Below are 20,406 nucleotides of genomic sequence, written 5' to 3'. Positions count from 1 at the left end.
GCGGACCTAAGATCTGCCATAAAGGGAAACATACATGAAAACTATCTAATTCTGTAGTAAATCAGGTAATGAAGCCACACTAATTTTAGTCTACCATCCTTCAAAAATATTTATGGTGATCCCAATAAAACTTGAATATTGATCATATCTATAATAGTTCACGATTTACTGTTAAAGTGAAATTGAAAAGTTTTATAACAAAGATCTGAATGCTAAAGGTTGATTGGTTTCTGGGGATTGAAGGGACCAGACTACAAAGGCCATCGGTCCCAAATGCTAAAATTTGAACACTTTGGTCGATCTTCACGAACGACATTTCGAATAGAAGCGCATCATTAAAATGACAGCCGGCCGGAGTGGCCGAGCGGTTCTAAGCGCTAGAGTCTGGAACCGCACGACCTCTACGGTCGCAGGTTCGAATCCTGCTTCGGGCATGGATGTGTGTGATGTCCTTGGGTTAGTTAGGTTTAAGTAGTTCTAAGTTCTAGGGGACTGATGACCTCAGAAGTGAAGTCCCATAGTGCTCAGAGTCATTTGAACCATTTAAAATGACAAGTGTTGTAAATATCAACTCTGTAACTTTATTTGTTTACGAGATATAGTAAATTTAAATAATTAGTATTTCCAGTTAAGCATCAGATCATCATTTCCTCCTCATATAACTTATTGAACGACGACAGCATGACACCTTATTGAATCATTAGGTAATAGAATATTTGTTGTGAAGTTTAGTGCATAATAGTTACTTTTGTTCTTTATTTATTTATCAGAAAGCACATCGGTGCAAGGCTACTGGCTGTGACATTCAAAGTTAAGAAGTAAACTGTACTGGTGTTATGTAGAAGAATTTAACATTTATTATGTAATGGATATTATTGTTACTTTATTTACAACGTGAAAGTGGTCAAGCTTTGATTGTTGAAATACGTTGAAATATAAAATAATGTGGAATAAGCTGTAGGCAATCAGATGGACGGCTTCAGGAGAGGGAGCTGCCCTAGTCAGTTGAGCGACGATGTATGGCACGCGGGGGACGCTGCCGGAGACGGACAGAGGGACAGCCCTGGTGTAGACACCAAAGGGTACAGTGCCGGAGGAGAGGCGACAGCGGGCGGTCGGTCTTTAGGTAGCTAGGAAGTGAAACGACTTAGAAAATTTCGCGTTGTGTGGTGTCGCGGGAGTTAGTCTCTGAGCGGTTTGCAGCCGCGCGGCTGGTGTGAATTCTAACTTTTCGCGTAGCTAACGAGTTGAAGTATTTAACTTGTAATTCGTGATGCGACTGTGAATGATCGAACTGTTCGAAATGGATGTGCGCTCGAGTGTAATAGTAATTCTAATTACGACCACTTTCGCTATTTGTTTGCTTTCTGAATAAGCATTATTCTAAACAAATCGCAACTGTGTGGCCTACATCATTTGTGGACTGTTAATTTACTTACCGATGTTATTATCACTGTTATTATATTAACTTTGTTTCATTCAATTTAGCCAACCTGCCATCAGTCAGACAATTTAACCAAAAGGTCACAAGTGTCTAATTTAGGGCGTCTGATGCGACACGTGCGGTCCAACCCCTAGGCGAGTTTGAGACAAGACATTTCAGCGAAGAGGAACCGCAAATGAGTCAAAACTTCTATGGGATGAAACTTCCAGGGAGATTAAAACTGTGTACCGGACCGAGACTCGAACTCTGGACCTTTGCCTTTCGCGGGCAATTGCTCTACCGGCTGGGCTACCCAAGCACGACTCACGCCCCGTCCTCGCATCTTTACTTCTGCCAGTATCTCGTCTCCTACTTACCAAACTCAGTTGGTAGAGCAATTGGCCGCGAAAGGCAATGGTCCCCAGTTCGAGTCTCGGTCCGGCACACAGTTTTAATCTGCCAGTAAGTTTCACATCAACGCACACTCCGCTGCAGGGTGAAAATCTCATCTATGGGATGTTAGCTCGCACAACTTACTGTCCATCACATGTCCGAAAGAACGGATACCATCTTCATGTACATAAGGCTTACCGTCCAATGATCTTCTTGAGTGCGGATGCCCTCACATTGCTCAAACTCTTACGCAAATTGATAGATTGACTACCGCGAGTATTGAGTATAGAGGTCAGGGGCAGAAAAAGTGTAGTATGTTGACAGTAAGTAGGAAGTGTGGGTCTCACGAGGAGCGTGCCAGAGAAAAGCCCCTGCATTCAAACTATGTTCTGTGTCTTCGGTGGTTCAGTCGGATAGAGCGTCTGCCTTGTAAGCAGGAGATCCCGGGTTCAAGTCCCGGTCGGGGCAACATTTTCAAATGTCCTCGCTGATATTTATCAACGCCTCTAAGCGGCTAATGGTCTAGAATTCATTGTAATTCAACCTTCAAAACTGAATCGCTACATTTATCCACTTCCGAGATACATAGGTTCAAAATTACCCTACTTGCACACAAAAAATTCGTGAGTAAGTTAGGAAAAAAGGTAGCTTATTTGTGATGTAGCGCGGAGAAATACACAGTTAAGTGTGTCCGTTATCATCAGAAGTGTAGAACTGAAAGACATGCAAAATTTTTGTGTACATTATGTTCGGTCTGTGATAGAAAACTAGTTTTTGTGTCATTTCGATTTCACTTAAGTAAATTACCAAAATTTTAATGACCCATAAAGTTCTTTCCATGTCAGTGACATATCCTCTGCAGCAAAGAAATCAAGTGAACCAGTGGGAAAAAAAGACGAGTATGCTCCCATTAAAAGACTCCAGCTGAGAAATGGGGTAGCTTCTGCCCCATTCTACCTTTCTCCTTTCAAATATTTCCCAAAAATTTTAGCAAGTGGACGTAGTGGAGCTTCTTTTTGTGCTGAGAGAGAAGGTGACAGTCGCTGTGGAAAAGAGAAGAAAAATTATAAATACTGGAAGATAGTAGACCCCAGTCTTGGTATGGAAAGACCAAAGGAGGCCAATGCAGGTACTGTGTCCAGACTAAGCGCCTGCAACTCTCGCTTCCCGCGAAGCACACCGGTAAAGCGGGCCCCGGACCGAGTAGGGGTCAGCCGGGCCGGTCGTCCCGGAAACACGGACGCTTCCCATAGAGCACGGCGCCGCAAGAGGTCGCTACAGCCGCGGACCTCTTTCCTTCCGCTCGACACGTGACTGCAAATAGAGCCAGCCATATCCCTGTGCCGAGCAGTGTTTAGGTTGGCGCAGGAACCTGGAGAGGCAGTTCCCGCCGAGCGAGCCCACTGGTGTCATCGTAGCCACCGCGTCATCGTCCACCGCCGCCAGCGTTCCGGAGCCAGCGTCGCAGGGCCTCTACACGTCCTCTGACTCAGGTGACGGCAACGTGGACTCCGCACCGCTCTTCACGAGACGCTGGGGGCTTGGTTTGGTGAAGTTGTATGGTTACTACAGACAGTTTTATGTTGGAAGAATCTCTGATTCAGTTATTAGTAGGCTTGGACGATCAGTCCTACCTCACGAATATTGTTTTGTAAATTTTGAAGAAAGGCTTTAAATTAAAGCGCTATAACTCACACTCTGAGATTTTCGTATCCGCGGACGGCGGATATATTAGCAGTATGATAGTACGAGTGACAGTGAAACATAGTTGACAGTGCTAGGAAAAGAGAGACAGTGCCAATGGGAGAAGAATAAAGAGAAAATGGAAGTGGAGGGTGAGCCATTGATAACAAGAGAGAGTCTATGACAATGAGAACGTAGAAGACAGAGATAGTTACAATGAGAAGAGGCAGCAAGAGGGGAAAGGAATGAATGAGATAGAAGCAGTCAGAGAGAGCAAGAGGGAGACGGAGGAGAGGCAGCAGTAGTAGGACAGAACGATGGAGACGGGCAACAGTGACAGTCAGAGAGACGCAAAGGGATAATGACAGTGAGCTGAACTGAATGAGTGAGTGGGTCATTTACAACAGTGGACTAGCGGCAGTGTCCGAGGTGCAGTTAGGGCTGATTGTGGGGATGAGACACGAGAACATGACCGCATGCTAAAACTTTTTGGAAATCTTTTTAATGTCCTGAGGTCGGCAGAATGAGGCAGCATGTACCCTCCACTTTTCGGTCATATTCTATTTAACAGTAGCATATTTCGATTTTTTGTACTGGTATAGGATCATTTTTCCACTGGTATGAATATTATCGAGAAGCATATGCAATGTTTTCTCACTTCAGAAAAAAAAAATTTTGTCACTCTCAACAGAAGCTATTTCTGATGGGCGATGAGGATATTCAAATTCCTGCAAAACTTATAAATCTAATACGTTCAGAAAATAGCACTTTCTGCATCAAAGTCAAAATTTTCATTACAAAGGTTCTTAGTGCCGGGAGTGCGGTGCGCTGATCCCATACTCCTGTATACTGATCTGAGGATGATCCGGCGGTCGGTCGACATCAAGCAAATAAGCGAGACCGCAATGTTAAAAAATAAAGTTCCAATATTGGCTTACGCTAATGAAATAACTCTTTCTGGAGATAAAACAGCATCACAGGTCTCACTCAGCAGTTAATCGAAAGCCTCAGAGGCACTGGTTTGCAATTAAATACCAACATACTAAATATTTTGTATTTGTTCGTACTCATAAAGGGAATTACAAAATGAAAGTCGTAGCTGCAATATTTGAATGGGCAAATGAATTCAAATATCTGCGAACGATCTTCAGTAAAGCAAATAATGTCAAATATGAAATTAAACTTAGAGCTTATAAAGCAAGTAAAACATATTATGCCCTATGAAAGATCATGCATACCTCTAGCGTAGCTAAAACTTGTCTCTATTTCACTTGTACAACCAATTATTATATGTCAATGAATAACTTTGACAATAAAGAAGACACCATCAGGACACTCTAGAGGAAACTCATGCAAAATTTTGGGAACAGTGAAGAGTGACGGATCCGGAAAAAAAGGTTTCATATTTTTTAGATAATTTAAACATGGACATAAAGTTTTAAAAAATTCTTTTGTGGGACTATTGGAATGACAAACAAGCTTCGCAAAATATGTGTTCTGCGTAACCACAAGCGCCGGAACGAAGAGGGAAACCAGAGAGGGCGGTGGAGCGACTTTGGCCAATAGCGTGCTGACCAGGACGTCACCACAATAGCAGCGGCGTCTAGCCGAAGTGAATATAAGCGCTGCTCCTGCCAGACTAGGCTCACGTTAGTGGACAGAATTCGCAGAGTATTGGCACGGCTTAGCAGAGAGCGCTACGAGAACAGTTATTAGTGATCCATATTCGTTGTCTGTTTGGCCTTTGTCTATAGCGAAGAACTTTACTGTTTGTATGTCGCCCATCGCTTGACACACTTGTTCTAAATACAGAGTTAAGCATTGTCAATCTGTTTTATTGAAATAAGTCTACTAATGTTATTTGCATTAGTAGATATATTTGCAGCACTGAAAGACCTAAGTCGAAACAAGGCCCCGGGCGTAGACAACATCCCATTAGAACTAATGACAGTCTTGGGGAACCAGGCTAAACAAAACTATACCATCTAGTGAGCAAGATGTATGAGACAGGTGAAATACCCTCAGACTTCAAGAAGAATATAATGATTCCAATCCCAAAGAAAGCAGGTGTTGACAGATGTGAAAATTACCGAACAATCAGTCTAATAAGACACGGATGCAAATACTAACGCGTATTCTCTACAGACGAATGGAAAAACTGGTAGAAGCTGACCTCGGGGAAGATCAGTTTGGATTCCGTAGAAATGTTGGAACACGTGAGGCAATACTGACCCTACGACTTATCTTAGAAGCTAGATTAAGGAAAGGCAAACCTACGTTTCTAGCATTTGTAGACTTAGAGAGAGCTTTTGAAAATGTTGACTGGAATACTCTCTTTCAAGTTCTGAAGGTGGCTGGGGTAACATACAGGGAGCGAAATGCTATTTACAATTAGTACAGAAACGAGATGGCAGTTATAAAAACGAGGGACATGAAACGGAAGCAGTGGTTGGGAACGGAGTGAGACAGTTTTGTAGCCTCTCCCTGGTGCTATTCAATCTGTATATTGAGCAAGCAGTAAAGGAAACAAAAGGAAAGTTCGGAGTAGGTATTGAAATCCATGGAGAAGGAATAAAAACTTTGAGGCTCGCCGATGACATTGTAATTCTGTCAGAGACAGCAAAGGACCTGGAAGAGCATTTTAAAGGAATGGACATTGTCTTGAAAGGAAGATATAAGACAAACATCAACAAAAGCAAAACGAGGATAATGGAATGTAGTTGAATTAAATCGGGTGATGCTGCCGGAATTAGATTAGGAAATGAGACACTTAAAGAAGTAAATGAGTTTTGCTAGTTGGGGAGCAAAATAACTGATGATGGTCGTAGAAGAGAGGATATAAAATCTAGACTGGCAATGGCAAGGAAAGAATTTGTGAAGAAGAGAAATTTGTTAACATCGAGTATGGATTTAAGTGTCAGGAAGTTGTTTAAGAAAGTATTTGTATGGAGTGTAGCCATGTATGGAAGTGAAACTTGGACGACAACTAGTTTAGACAAGGAGAGAATAGAAGCTTTCGAAATATGGTGCTGTAGAAGAATGCTGAGGATTTGATGGGTAGATCACATAACTAATGAGGAGGTATTGAATAGAATTGGGAAGAAGAGGAGGTTGTGGCACAACGTGACTAGAAGAAGAGGGATCGAGTGGTGGTACATCATCTGAGGCATCAAGGGATCACAAATGTAGTATTGGAGGGCAGCGTGGAGGGTAGAAATCATTGAGCGAGACCAAGAGACGAATACAGTAAACAGATTCTGAAGGATGTAGGTTGCCGTAGCTACTGGGATATGAAGAAGCTTGCAGAGGATAGAGTAGAATGGAGAGTTGCATCAGACCAGTCTCTGGACTGAAGACCACAACAACAATAATGTTACTTGCACGAATTGTTATAGAGCAGTCCGAGAACGCAGCATTCTTTAGCCACCCTACATGAGTGGGCATGACCCCACAATATGAGTCACCAACATGCAGTTCATGAAGCTAGTAATGGCCTTGTGTTAAGGCTGACGAGTATCATGAAACTGTGATAGTTCCATCTCCTTTGTACTCACTGTCATAAATTTGTTAATTACGAAGTATATCTGTAGATGTGTGTGGACGTAGCTGGAAGGGAAATCTGGGAGTGAAGGCTCTGCTTGGTGTTCAACTCGTGCCCGCACAGTAGTCGAGATGTTGCTGTTCAACCGTAATTCGCAGTCCAACGGCATCACTACTGACGTCTTTCGGTAATGAGGCATTGCTGAGACACGGAACGGCATGTTTCGGTCGGTCAGGATCGTCCTCTTGCCAGTAGACACGGCAGACCGTATCATCATTTTGATTCCTGCCTCATGCAGAAATTTGTTCGAGAGGTGGGCGTGTGGCATTTGTGTAGTATCTTACTGAAAAAGAGAAAATAAGTCAGATTTGAGTATACTGTTTTCGTGCAATGTATCAACTTTGCTGCTCATCCTCAGTGAAAACAGTTTAAACAGCTGCAGGCAAATTCTTGATGATTATGATTGCTTTCGAAAAGTAAAGTACCCTGAAAATGAAACTTCCTGGCAGAATAAAACTGTGAGCCTGACCGAGACTCGAACTGGGGACCTTTGCCTTTCGCGGGCAAGTACTCTACTGTCTGAGCTACCCAAGCACGACCGACGCCCCGTCCTCATAGCTTTACTTCCGCCAGTACCTCATCTCTGCAAGGTTAGCAGGAGAGTTCCTGTGGAGTTTGGAAGGAAGGAGGCAAATTACTGGCGGAAGTAAAGCTGTGAGGATGGGGCCTGAGTCGTGCTTGGCTAGCTCAGACGGTAGAGCACTTGTCCTCGAAAGGCAAAGGTCCCGAGTTCGAGTCTCGCTCCGACACACAGTTTTAATCTGCCAGGAAGTTTCATATCAGCGCACACTCCGCTGCAGAGTGAGAATCTCATTCTGGAAATACCCTGAAAATGTCTGTTATTGAAGCTAGGCTCTAGGTTTGTTAGTGCTAAATGGCTAACATTGTTATTTCATAAGTGCTTGTGGATACTTATTTTGACGTTACACTTCAGAGTTTCTCCAGTAGACTGTATTGGTTGCAAAAGCAGACATTTTTATAATCAAGATATTAGTAATTGGGATTAATTTTTCACCTGCAACGTACATTTCTATGTGAATTTAACGAGTTACAGCTGTGCTGGAACGGTGATGTGATGTGGTGTGATGTGATGTTCAGAAAAAGACTTGTTTAAATGACTGAAGATTTATCAGCGTCACGGTATGGTTTACTGCTAAAGTTCCTAGATCGTGCTTTTCTAGACAAATCAAGAAATACGTCGTTCCATCTTACGTACGTCTCGCGAAAAAACCGTGAAGATAAAATCGGATAGATTGGAGTCCACAGAGATGCTTATCGGCAAGCGTTCTTCATGCGGACCATTCGCGCCTGGAACAGGAAAGGGGCGGAAGTGATAGTGCTTCACAAATTACCCTCCGTCATCCACCGCCAGGTGGCATGCTGAGTAGACTCGTAGACGTAGATGTAGACTCATACTGCTAAAGAATAGGCAGTTTTCTTTTTGCCAACATCAAATGTGGTTGTTTCGTCTTTAACGTAGACGTTAATAAATTTCAAAGATCTTAGTTTGATATTTCAACTAAATGTCGATATCTTGTTAATATCGACTATCATCGAACTTCCTTCACTTAATTAGTGAGGAGAGTGGTGGCTGGATAACTCACCTGGTAGCACGGTGGCCACTGTAGAAAAGTGTCGCAGTTCAAGTTCCGGTCAGACGCAATTTTAGGTTCTCAGTGTAATTTCGTCATAATATGTGCTTTGCGTTTTTTGGTGCTTTAATCATGTGACAACGGTACGGATTTCTCCATGCTGAGTACTGATGAATTCATGCGCGAGATCGATTCCAGCCCATTGTCACTAATACATGACGTGTGTCATCTAACACACAATGAGGCCTCATACTCCTAGGAGAGTAAGGGACGATGCGGGAGACTCGCACACCTGTACTAGGCTATGTCCTAGTGGAGGCGATTTACTATTGCCTTCCTCTGACCGTAATGGGGATGAATGATGATGACGCAGACGACACAACAACACCCAGTTATCTCGTGGCAGGAAAAAATCCTAGACCCTGCCGGTAACCGAACCCGGTACCCCGTGTTCGGGAAGCAAGAACGCTACCGCAACACCACGAGCTGCGGACTCATCGCATACACAAGTTACCGGTAATTTCACAGTAACAGTTAGAATAATAAACTGATTAACTTTATTCCTCGCTTTTCCAATATAATTTTATGAAAGCTGCCGTCTTTCTCTTCATGGCCAGAATAAATATAATCCAGTGGATAGCTACCTTAGAGTGAACTGTTAATGGAAAGAGGAAATAAATATGCAACGAGCTGGCTGCAGTGCACCGCCCACGTTCTCAGTTGGGGAGAGACATTGCAACAATGCTGGCCAAGCTATAGTTTGGCAAGCACAAAGACGAGCAGTAGAAACTTTCACGTTGTACGTGGGGGTGTTATCCTGCTGAAATGTAAACACAGGTCTGCTTACTAACGGGGAATAGAATATCGTCGGAGTTCCGTTGTGTCGTAAAGGAGCCGCGGATGACAACCAAAGAGTTCCTGCTATGAAAAGAAATGACAGCCCAGATCATCACTCAGTTCGGTATTCCAATACTGTCCGTGGCGTCTCCAGACAAGTCTTCACTGATTATAGGGACTCAGTTTCAAGCAAGACTCATCACTGAAGTCATTCAACTGCAGTAAATCAGACTCAAGGCCAGATTTGGGACGACATTTCTTTTCATAACAGGACCTCTTTGATTGTCATCCACGGCACACTTACGTCACAACGGTACCTCGACGATATTCAACGACTGTTTTTTCGCCCATCGTGGCAAGTCACGCTGTTCTTACAATTCAGCAAGATAATATCCACCCACACGCAGTGAGAGATTCTACTGCTTAGCTTCGTAGTTGTCAAACTCTACATTGGCTAGCAAGGTCCCCAAATCTCTCCCCAATTGACAACATTTTGAACATTGTGGGCAGTGTTCTCCAACCCAGCTCAGGGTTTTGACGATATAACGCGCCAAATGGACATAGTTTGGCACGGCATCTCTCAGGACATGCTACAACTCTTTTAAACAATGCAAAGCTTGCATGAAAGCCGGAGGTGGATCACAGCGTTATTAACTTGCTCAACTTGTGAAGCCCTTTCTCTTGAATAAATGACACAGATTTTCGGAAATTGGAATCCCTTTTTTCTGTAAGTGTACATCACCCCTACCGAAATCCTTTCCATTCGTATAATTTATTTGCGGTATATCATTTAATTTTTGTCTTAAGTGTATATAGAAGTAGTGTTAATTGGTAACATCCCATAAAGAGGACAGAAGCCAAACTCAGGCATTTTATAAAAACAAGTAAAACGAGTTTCTCAGGAACGGGGGATACGATGTCATATACGAATTGTTTCGTATTCGAATTGTTCAGGTTGAGAGACGATACGTTCCACCCCGGAAGGAAATAATGATCGCAGTGATCAGATTTCAATTCCATGGCGTTAAATTGTATTACATGTATATAAGAAAGTAACGTAAGTACGGGCATTGCTTTCCAGACCTGTAGCAGCAGCGTGAATGATGTGAGTGTGCCATTTTGTGCACCAGTATTCAGTCTTATTTAACGACGTCAGCATATAAACTGAATAGTAAAAGAAATATATCACGTATGGCCCCCGCGAACACGCAGAAGTGATACAACATGGCGTGGCATGAACTCGACTAATGTCTGAAGTAGTGCTGGAGGGAATTGACATCATGAATCCTCCAGGGCTGCCCACAAACACGAGGGGCTGGAGATCTCTTCTCAAAAACACGTTGCAAGGCATCCCAGATATGCTCAATAATGTTCATGTCTGAAAAGTTTAGCGACGAGCGAAAGTGTCAGAAGACTGTTCCTGGAGCCACTCAGTAGGAATTATAGACGCGTAGAGAGTTGCATTATCCTGTTGGAATTGCCCAAGTCCGTCGCAATTTACAATAGACATGAATCGATGCAGGTGATCAGACAGGATGCTTACGTATACGTCACCTGTCAGAGTCATATCTAGACGTATCAGGAGTCCCATATCACTCCAAATGCACAAGCCGCACACCTTCACAGAGCCTCCACCATCTTCAATAGTCCCCTGTTGACTTACTTGTCCACGGATTCATGAGGTTCTCTCCACACTGATACACGTCCATCCACGCGATACACTTTGAAACGAGACTCGTCCGACCAGGCAACATGTTTTCATCATCACATGTCCAATGTCGCTACTGACGGGCCCAGGCAAGCCGTAAATCTTTGTGTCGTTCAGACATCAAGGATGCGCGAGTGTGCCTTCGGCTTCGAAAGCGCATATCGATGATGCTTCGTTGAATGGTTCACACGCCGACACTCGATGGCCCAGCATTGAAATGTGCAGCTATTTGCTGAAGAGTTGCATTTCTGACACGTTGAACGATTCCATTCAGTCGTCGTTTATCCCGTTTTTGCAGAATGTTTCTCCTACCGCAGCAGATTTGATGTTTTACCAAATTTCTGATTCTGATGGCATACTCGTGAAATGGTCGTAAGGGAAAATCAACACTTATTCGCTACCTCGGAGATTCTGTGTCGCATCGCACGCGCGCCGACTACAACACCACGTTCAGACTCACTTAAAATCTTGATAAGCTGCCATTGTAGCAGCAATAACCGATCTAACAACTGCATTTGTCGTCTTATATAAGCATTGCCGATCCAGCGCTGTATTATGCATGTTTGAGTATCTCTGTATTCGAATACGCATGCCTATACCAGTTTCTTTAGTGTAGCATAGGTCTCTCAGGTTTTCTAGGCGCGTTTTGTTAACAGTGTGCTTTCGGGTGCTATACCGAGTTGTTGTTTCCCTTTCATTCACAGTGGATCAGAGAGTCAAGGAACATTTGCGATGTAATCAACGAAAACAACCGTGAAAGTCAGCTGTCGACGAGCTCTGCCTCGAATATAATTATGAAATGAAATACGACGAGACCATTATCGTGATGCAAGCGCCAAGTCGTGGGGACAGTATAATTAAGGGAGGCTATAGAAATAAAGACGTCAAGAAACCTAGTAAAATGAGATGGTGGTTACAATTTAAATAACGCTTGGGATCTTGCATTTAATATATTAACAACTCGCCGCCCATTACATCCGCCAGTGTTGGAAAAAGCTGAGAGAATTTGCTTTTCAAGGAATATCAGTGTGAGCTCTGACAAACAGAAGACCATCAAAGGGAGTTGTTTACGTCGGGAATCGAACTCAGCTACAGACAGCGGCGCGACACTAACAATATAGGTCACAGTCTGGCTGGAGTAGAGGCAGTGAGTACAGATCAAAGCAAAATTCATAGCACCTGAAGCAGACAAATAGCTCGGTCACAAAACATTGTGCCTAAAGAGGGAATAGCAACTCAGCAGTATGTGAAGAAGCTCTGTATTACAGCACAGATATGTAATACATTCACATGCCAATGCTTCTTACACAACACACTGGTCTAGCAGAGAAGCCTAGATGCCAGGCATTACCAACCTTTTCACCCCCACCACCACCTCTACCGAACAGACAGACAAGAAAGCGAACTAACGTTGCATTGTCACCCATCTGTAAGCCATGTTAAAATTTCACTCTCTTACTCACTGAGAACTTAATTTAAAATCAATTGCAAAATCTGTACCTAACAGACAGGCTTACAAAAAAGTGACATAACAAAAACTTGTTAAAAGTATAGAATTACTCATGGTAACACCTTTGCTCCAAAACAATTACTTTACAAGTTATGCTGTATGAAGTGTACTGGGACTTGGAAAAACTGTGTCCGTATTAATATTAAGCAAATTATGTTCTTTGTCCCTTGTTAAGGACAGTAATTTTAAGTGCCCAGATATTACGTGCAATATCTGACACAGGTGCGATAACGCGAGGCCTTAGAGTAGTAGCATATTAATTAGTTTGTAGACACATAGAAGTAAGATACAGATTAACACACAGCAGCACGCTATTCTGCATTCATATTAACAGCATAATTCATTATCAGTGGATGCAACTGTGTTATACTGCCTTAGATATATTGATGATAAAGCATGATAAATAGAATGTGTTTATTAGGAGAAAATGCTAAGGGACAATACAAAACCAAATACATGTTGAGGAAGAGAGACAATTTCTGATAAGAACAATGCCGTACATTAATGAGCATCTGGTCAGACACATGTACCTGTTCTGCACTGTAAATTATGTGATTTAAGAACAATATTTAATGACATGTAACTCTGGTTCCAATTACCGAAGAATCAACCACTTAGGCTTAATTGTTTCGCTCCGTTAGCGTGTATACAATGTCATTGTCTGTATTAATGAGTTATCACTATTTCAAGTGAGGTTGGTTAGTGTAGGACGCCTGTAGTAAAAGGACGTGATAGGCCGGTGTTTCGGTTTGTCGAAGTGGCGGTTGTGTTTCTTATGGCGAGCTACCACGTTCTGAAACAGTTACTTGAGTTACGGAGCCGTATTAAAAACAGACACATTTTTATTTTCGTCGATACTGCAAGCTAAGCTGAGATTTAGAGCTGCTGCTATTACTGAACTTGGGAGGTGGAACTAGGGGGATTACTAAAGTTTCGTCGAGTAATATCTTCTAAACAGACTGCACAGAACGATTCGCGCCTGTTTTGCGGTGCTCCTGCTCTGACATTGCTGTAGCTCCATTGTCTTACAGAAACTCGTGACCTCACTGAGCTTTAATGTGACGTGACAAACTGTTATGGAAACGTAGATGAACCCATGTGTTTTTAATTGATCCACAACTGTTGAAACTTCAGAAACTTTCAGCAAGACGCTGTAGACCTACTCTTCAAGGGACGAGGTAATTATGGCAGTGCACAAATGCTCCTAATAATCATAGTAATTCCATCGGAAGTAGTGTGTTAAGTAATTTTCCTACTAGTCTGGTGTGTCAACTCATAATGTTCTCTCATTCCAGAACACGGGAGGGAATATGGCTCTCTAAACGTTATGGGCACACTGCAGATCGAAGCACGAAGAAATCTGATAAGATTTTAATACATTGCGACGCAGCGAGAACCTTCACTGGGAAAAGCTGAGTAATAATTGTAGAACAATCTACTGGTATTCACAAAATAAAACCCAGGAGCATTAGTCTTTTGTAAGATTGATTGGTGGTGGAAAAGAGATGAGAAGAACAGTGTATGGAATTGAGGAGAAAAGATGGCAACAATAGTCTTCCGGGTAAATGTGGCTCAAAAGGTAAGCCTGAAAATGGCGTGTGAGTGTTTCATCCAACATTAATAATTATCATGGCGAATTTTCTAGATACGACAGGAACCAGAGTGAAACAGTATTGCAAAAGTATTGATGAGTGTTCGTGGCGACTGAACCTTCTTAGCGATCAGATTTTTGTCTAATAAACAATGACTTTAATTGTAACAGTTGTTAATTGGAATTAATTAATATAGAACACTCACATTCTGCTGTATAGTAAATTGCAGTGAATAATAATCACTCCGTCTTCAGGTCACGAGTGGCCTACCGGGACCATATGAGCCCCGTGTCATCCTCAGTGGAGGATGGGGATAGGAGGGTCGTGGGATCAGTACACCGCTATCCCTGTCGTTTCATGGTATTCTTGACCGAAGCCGCTACTATTCGGTCGAGTAGCTCCTCAATTGGCATCACGAGGCAGAGTGCACCCCGAAAAATGGCAGCAGAGCATGGCGGTCTGGATGGTCACCAATCCAAATGCCGGCCACGCCCGACAGCGCTTAACTTCGGTGATCTCACGGGAACCAGTGTATCGACTGCGGCAAAGCTGTTGCCGAATAGTAATCACACTATGTTAATAGATGTAATAGATTAACGAACAATCAGTTTAATAAGCCACAGCTGCAAAATACTAACGCTAATTCCTTACAGACGAATGGAAAAACTAGTAGAAGCCGACCTTGTGGAAGATCAGTTTGGATTCCGTAGAAATATTGGAACACGTGAGGCAATACTGACCCTACGACATATCTTAGAAGCTAGATTAAGGAAAGGCAAACCTACGTTTCTAGCATTTCTAGACTTAGAGAAAGCTTTTGACAATATTGATAGGAATACTCTCTTTCAAATTCTGAAGGTGGCAGGGGTAAAATACAGGGAGCGAAAGGCTATTTACAATTTGTACAGAAACCAGATGGCAGTTATAAGAGTCGAGGGGCATGAAAGGGAAGCAGTGATTGGGAAGGGAGTGAGACAGGGTTGTAGCCTCTCCCCTATGTTATTCAATCTGTACATTGAGCAAGCAGTAAAGGAAACAAAAGAAAAATTCGGAGTAGGTATTGAAATCCATGGAGAAGGAATAAAAACTTTGAGGTTCGCCGATGACATTGTAATTCTGTCAGAGACAGCAAAGGACTTGGAAGAGCAGTTGAACAGATTAGACAGTGTCTTGAATATAAATAAATCTCTATTTCCATTGATTATATTTGTGACCGCTGAAATTTATTGAAATATAGGTAAGAGGTTGTCCAACTTTACAAACTGCACCCCGAAAGTGAACCATGAGAGTACAAAAACGTAGTCAGGTGCTATCCGGTGCTTATGTAACCACTTTGATAAACGTTTACTACAGTTTCTTTCAATCGCTGCAGTATGTATCATATGTTTTCGGTACGATACGGAGGGACCCCCCAACCCCTCCGGCCTCCCTCTTCTCTTCAAGTGTGCAACATTGGAGGCTGCTTGGGGAGAGAAAGAGAGAGAGAGAGAGAGAGAAACTTCAAACTGAGGTGTCGCTTTCTTCTCTTGTACGGTCTCTTTTGGCGCAAGACGCTTAACGACGACAAAAATTAAATAGAAAACCGAAATCACTGGCTCAGGAAGTGGAATTACATGAGCTGAGGCCGGTGTCTGCTCAGAATTCTGTGCTGCCTTCTCAGTCGTTGAGTCGCAGCCAGCGGTTTTCAGCGGAGGCGCCGAGCAGTGGAAGAATGCCAAGCACGGGTGGGCCCGAGTTGAGTGGCTGCCTTGTCGTTGCTACGGCGGGCAATTGCAGTTTATGCTCCGCGCCTGTTCTGTTCCCGGCTTGCCACTGGCAAACAGCTTTCCGCGCCAGCCTTGCTAGAAACCTCGGTTCCTCCGGTAGCTTACGAGAACATCGCTTTGGAAAGTAACACAAACTCACACAAAAACACACACACGAACACGCGCACACGCGCACACAAAAACACGCACACGCGCACACAAAAACACGCACACGCGCACACAAAAACACGCACACGCGCACACAAAAACACGCACACGCGCACACAAAAACACGCGCACACGCGCACACAAAAACACGCGCACACGCGCACACGCGCACACGCGCACACGCGCACACGCGCACACGCGCACACGCGCACACGCGCACACGCGCACACGCGCACACGCGCACACGCGCACACGCGCACACGCGCACACGCGCACACGCGCACACGCGCACACGCGCACACGCGCACACGCGCACACGCGCACACGCGCACACGCGCACACGCGCACACTCGCACACGCGCACACGCGCACACGCGCACACGCGCACACGCGCACACGCGCACACGCGCACACGCGCACACGCGCACACGCACACACGCACACACGCACACACGCACACACACGCACACGCACACGCACGCACACGCACACGCACACGCACGCACACGCCTCTTCTCTGTTTCCGTAGATCGGCTATACAACGTTTCCAAATACCGAAAAATCCCTGTAATGAAACAACTATAAAGCACTCCCCTATACTATATCAAAATATTTAAAAAAAGGAAACACAACCAAACTGGCAACAGGTGGCGATTACTTAGGGATACAATTCCCCGAGCACCTTTACCTGAGGAATGAGAGATGAAACGTAATAACATGTAAGTATAAACCAATAACACATGCACTAACTTCCACCAAACTACAAATATGTAAGTCGAACTATTCAGAAAAAAAATTGCATTTGACGTTAGACATCGCTAACAAGTTTACTGGTGAATTGTTGGCATGATAGGTTGGCACTTAAAAAGTATCGAAGGCAAACTACGAGGGTTGGAACTTTAATAGTGGCAACTATTTATTTACAGGTCGTAAAAAACAGATACGTGTTTCAAAGTTTTACTGACCTTCAAAGTAGTCACCAGCACTGTGCTTAACCCGTCAACAGCGATGTGGAAGTCGTAGAATACTCTTAGCAGTGCCAGTTGTTTTGACATTTCGAGCGCGGTCTATTGCTCGACGAATTTGTAGCAGTTCTGAAGTGAATGCCGTGAAGTGTTTCCTTCAGTTTAGAAATCGAGTTGAACTCACGAGGGCTTAACTCAGGGGAGTGCAGTAGCTGGTATAGCACTTAGTATCACCATCAGTCAAACAAATCAGAAACAGGTTGCATTGTACGTGCTTGAGCATTGTACTGCAAAATGATGGTCAGGTCCTGCAGTAAGTGTCATCTCTTCTGTCTCTACGTTGGTCGTAGGTCGTGTTCAAAAAATGAATTATTGTTACTATTATTACTATTATTATTATTACTACCACTATTAGTGGCTGGCACGGGATTAGCCGAGAGGTCTAAGGCGCTGCAGTCATGGACTGTCCGGCTCGTCCTAGCGGAGGTTCGAGTCCTCCCTTGGGCATGTGTGTGTGTGTGTGTGTGTGTGTGTGTATGTGTGTGTGTGTATGTGTGTGTGTGTATGTGCGTGCGTGTGTGTGTGTGTGTGTGTGTGTGTGTGTGTGTGTGTGTGTGTGTGTGTGTGTGTGTGTGTGTTTGTCTTTAGATAATTTAGGTTAAGTAGTGTGTAAGCTTAGGGACTGATGAACTGAGCAGTTAAGTCCCATAAGATTTCACGCACATATACACTCCTGGAAATGGAAAAAAGAACACATTGACACCAGTGTGTCAGACCCACCATACTTGCTCCGGAGAGTGCGAGAGGGCTGTACAAGCAATGATCACACGCAGGCACAGCGGACACACCAGGAACCGCGGTGTTGGCCGTCGAATGGCGCTAGCTGCGCAGCATTTGTGCACCGCCGCCGTCAGTGTCAGCCAGTTTGCCGTGGCATACGGAGTTCCATCGCAGTCTCTAACACTGGTAGCATGCCGCGACAGCGTGGACGTGAACCGTATGTGCAGTTGACGGACTTTGAGCGAGGGCGTATAGTGGGCATGCGGGAGGCCGGGTGGACGTACCGTCGAATTGCTCAACACGTGGGGCGTGAGGTCTCCACAGTACATCGATGTTGTCGCCAGTGGTCGGCGGAAGATGCAAGTGCCCGTCGACCTGGGACCGGACCGCAGCGACGCACGGATGCACGCCAAGACCGTAGGATCCTACGCAGTGCCGTAGGGGACCGCACCGCCACTTCCCAGCAAATTAGGGACACTGTTGCTCCTGGGGTATCGGCGAGGACCATTCGCAACCGTCTCCATGAAGCTGGGCTACGGACCCGCACACCGTTAGGCCGTCTTCCGCTCACGCCCCAACATCGTGCAGCCCCCCTCCAGTGGTGTCGCGACAGGCGTGAATGGAGGGACGAATGGAGACGTGTCGTCTTCAGCGATGAGAGTCGCTTCTGCCTTGGTGCCAATGATCGTCGTATGCGTGTTTGGCGCCGTGCAGGTGAGTGCCACAATCAGGACTGCATACGACCGAGGCACACAGGGCCAACACCCAGCATCATGGTGTGGGGAGAAATCTCCTACACTGGCCGTACACCTCTGGTGATCGTCGAGGGGACACTGAATAGTGCACGGTACATCCAAACCGTCATCGAACCCATCGTTCTACCATTCCTAGACCGGCAAGGGAACTTGCTGTTCCAACAGGACAATGCACGTCCGCATGTATCCCGTGCCACCCAACGTGCTCTAGAAGGTGTAAGTCAACTACCCTGGCCAGCAAGATCTCCGGATCTGTCCCCCATTGAGCATGTTTGGGACTGGATGAAGCGTCGTCTCACGCGGTCTGCACGTCCAGCACGAACGCTGGTCCAACTGAGGCGCCAGGTGGAAATAGCATGGGAAGCCGTTCCACAGGACTACATCCAGCATCTCTACGATCGTCTCCATGGGAGAATAGCAGCCTGCATTGCTGCGAAAGGTGGATAAACACTGTACTAGTGCCGACATTGTGCATGCTCTGTTGCCTGTGTCTATGTGCTTGTGGTTCTGGTTCTGTCAGTGTGATCATGTGATGTATCTGACCCCAGGAATGTGTCAATAAAGTTTCCCCTTCCTGGGACAATGAATTCACGGTGTTCTTATTTCAATTTCCAGGAGTGTATATTAGTGGCTGCAACTGCAGAAGTACAAGCAGGGCATGATACCAGTATTAACTTCGTTACTTTATAGTCAGTACAGTTTCCTCAGATCGTCACTTCTGACTCTCAAGTCATTTTAATAACAACTGCCATATTAAAAAATTTTCTTTGGTACCTTTGATGTGACATATACTGTATGTGGGAAACTCTCGTCAGGTGTAAGAGAGGGTCTCACGGCTCTTTTCATATCACGGTAGGTAAATAAATGAAATAAGTAAAAAACCAGTCTACTCCTTGTAAGATGAAGGAAATGTCCAGATTTTCACAAAACCAACGGTAAAGAAAGTGGCAGGCACTACATCTCTGAGATAGCGTACCCCGTTCGCTTTTTAAAACTGACATTACGTGAAATTGACAGAACTGTGAATTTAGGTCGAATGGGCCGGCACAGAGCGAAATTGGTCGATCTCGGCAGAACGCTTTAATTTTAATGGAATGTGAGGCTTACGGGATACGAACAGTAAGCCGGGATTACGCTGCCGGGGGCCAGACGAGACGGGATGCCGGCCGAACAATAATTACTGCGGTCGGCTCCAGTGGGCCGTGATTCGGCCGCTGGGGAAATTATCGGGCGGCGCGGCAGGCAAAAACGGCCGCTCGACGAGAGAGTGCTCTGGGGTCGCCCAGGAGTGACGTCGCAGTCACCGAAGTGGCGGGCCAACTCTGCCCGGCGCCCAAGTAACCTCTGGACTGCGGCGTCGCGAGGAACTTCTGTGCGCCTCTGTGCTACCAGCCAAACTCTTCAAGCTCTTCTGGGCGTTTCATTAATTTGTGTGGGTGGTAGATGTTCTTGCAATACGCCAGGTAAACAGGGATACAAAATGAATAGTATAAGATGCAGTCAAATTAAAACGGTCAGGTGGAAGAAAATAAACTGTTAATATATACGTGAGAGCTCTTCTGAAGAGACCACAAGAACATCTAGAACATACAATTTCAGTTTGCCAAGATGGCTTTCCACCTAATAGATCGTGCTCGGAACAGACCTTGAATCT

At 44.7% G+C, this 20,406-nt stretch overlaps 1 protein-coding gene and 1 non-coding gene across 6 annotated transcripts in view; one reads left to right on the top strand and one right to left on the bottom strand.

Annotated features, from left to right (window-relative positions):
* The window catches only part of LOC126272274 (protein madd-4-like), a 2,033,115-nt gene that overhangs the window by 1,591,410 nt on the left and 421,299 nt on the right, over window positions 1-20,406 (bottom strand). The gene's annotated exons all lie outside the window — the stretch shown is intronic.
* Trnat-ugu (transfer RNA threonine (anticodon UGU)) lies at window positions 2,210-2,284 on the top strand. Its single transcript has one exon. It is a non-coding gene; the product is annotated as a tRNA-Thr (tRNA).

The sequence above is a fragment of the Schistocerca gregaria genome, chromosome 5 (assembly GCF_023897955.1).
Source record: "Schistocerca gregaria isolate iqSchGreg1 chromosome 5, iqSchGreg1.2, whole genome shotgun sequence".
NCBI lineage: Eukaryota > Metazoa > Arthropoda > Insecta > Orthoptera > Acrididae > Schistocerca > Schistocerca gregaria.
This window is presented reverse-complemented; position numbering and strand designations above follow the sequence as displayed.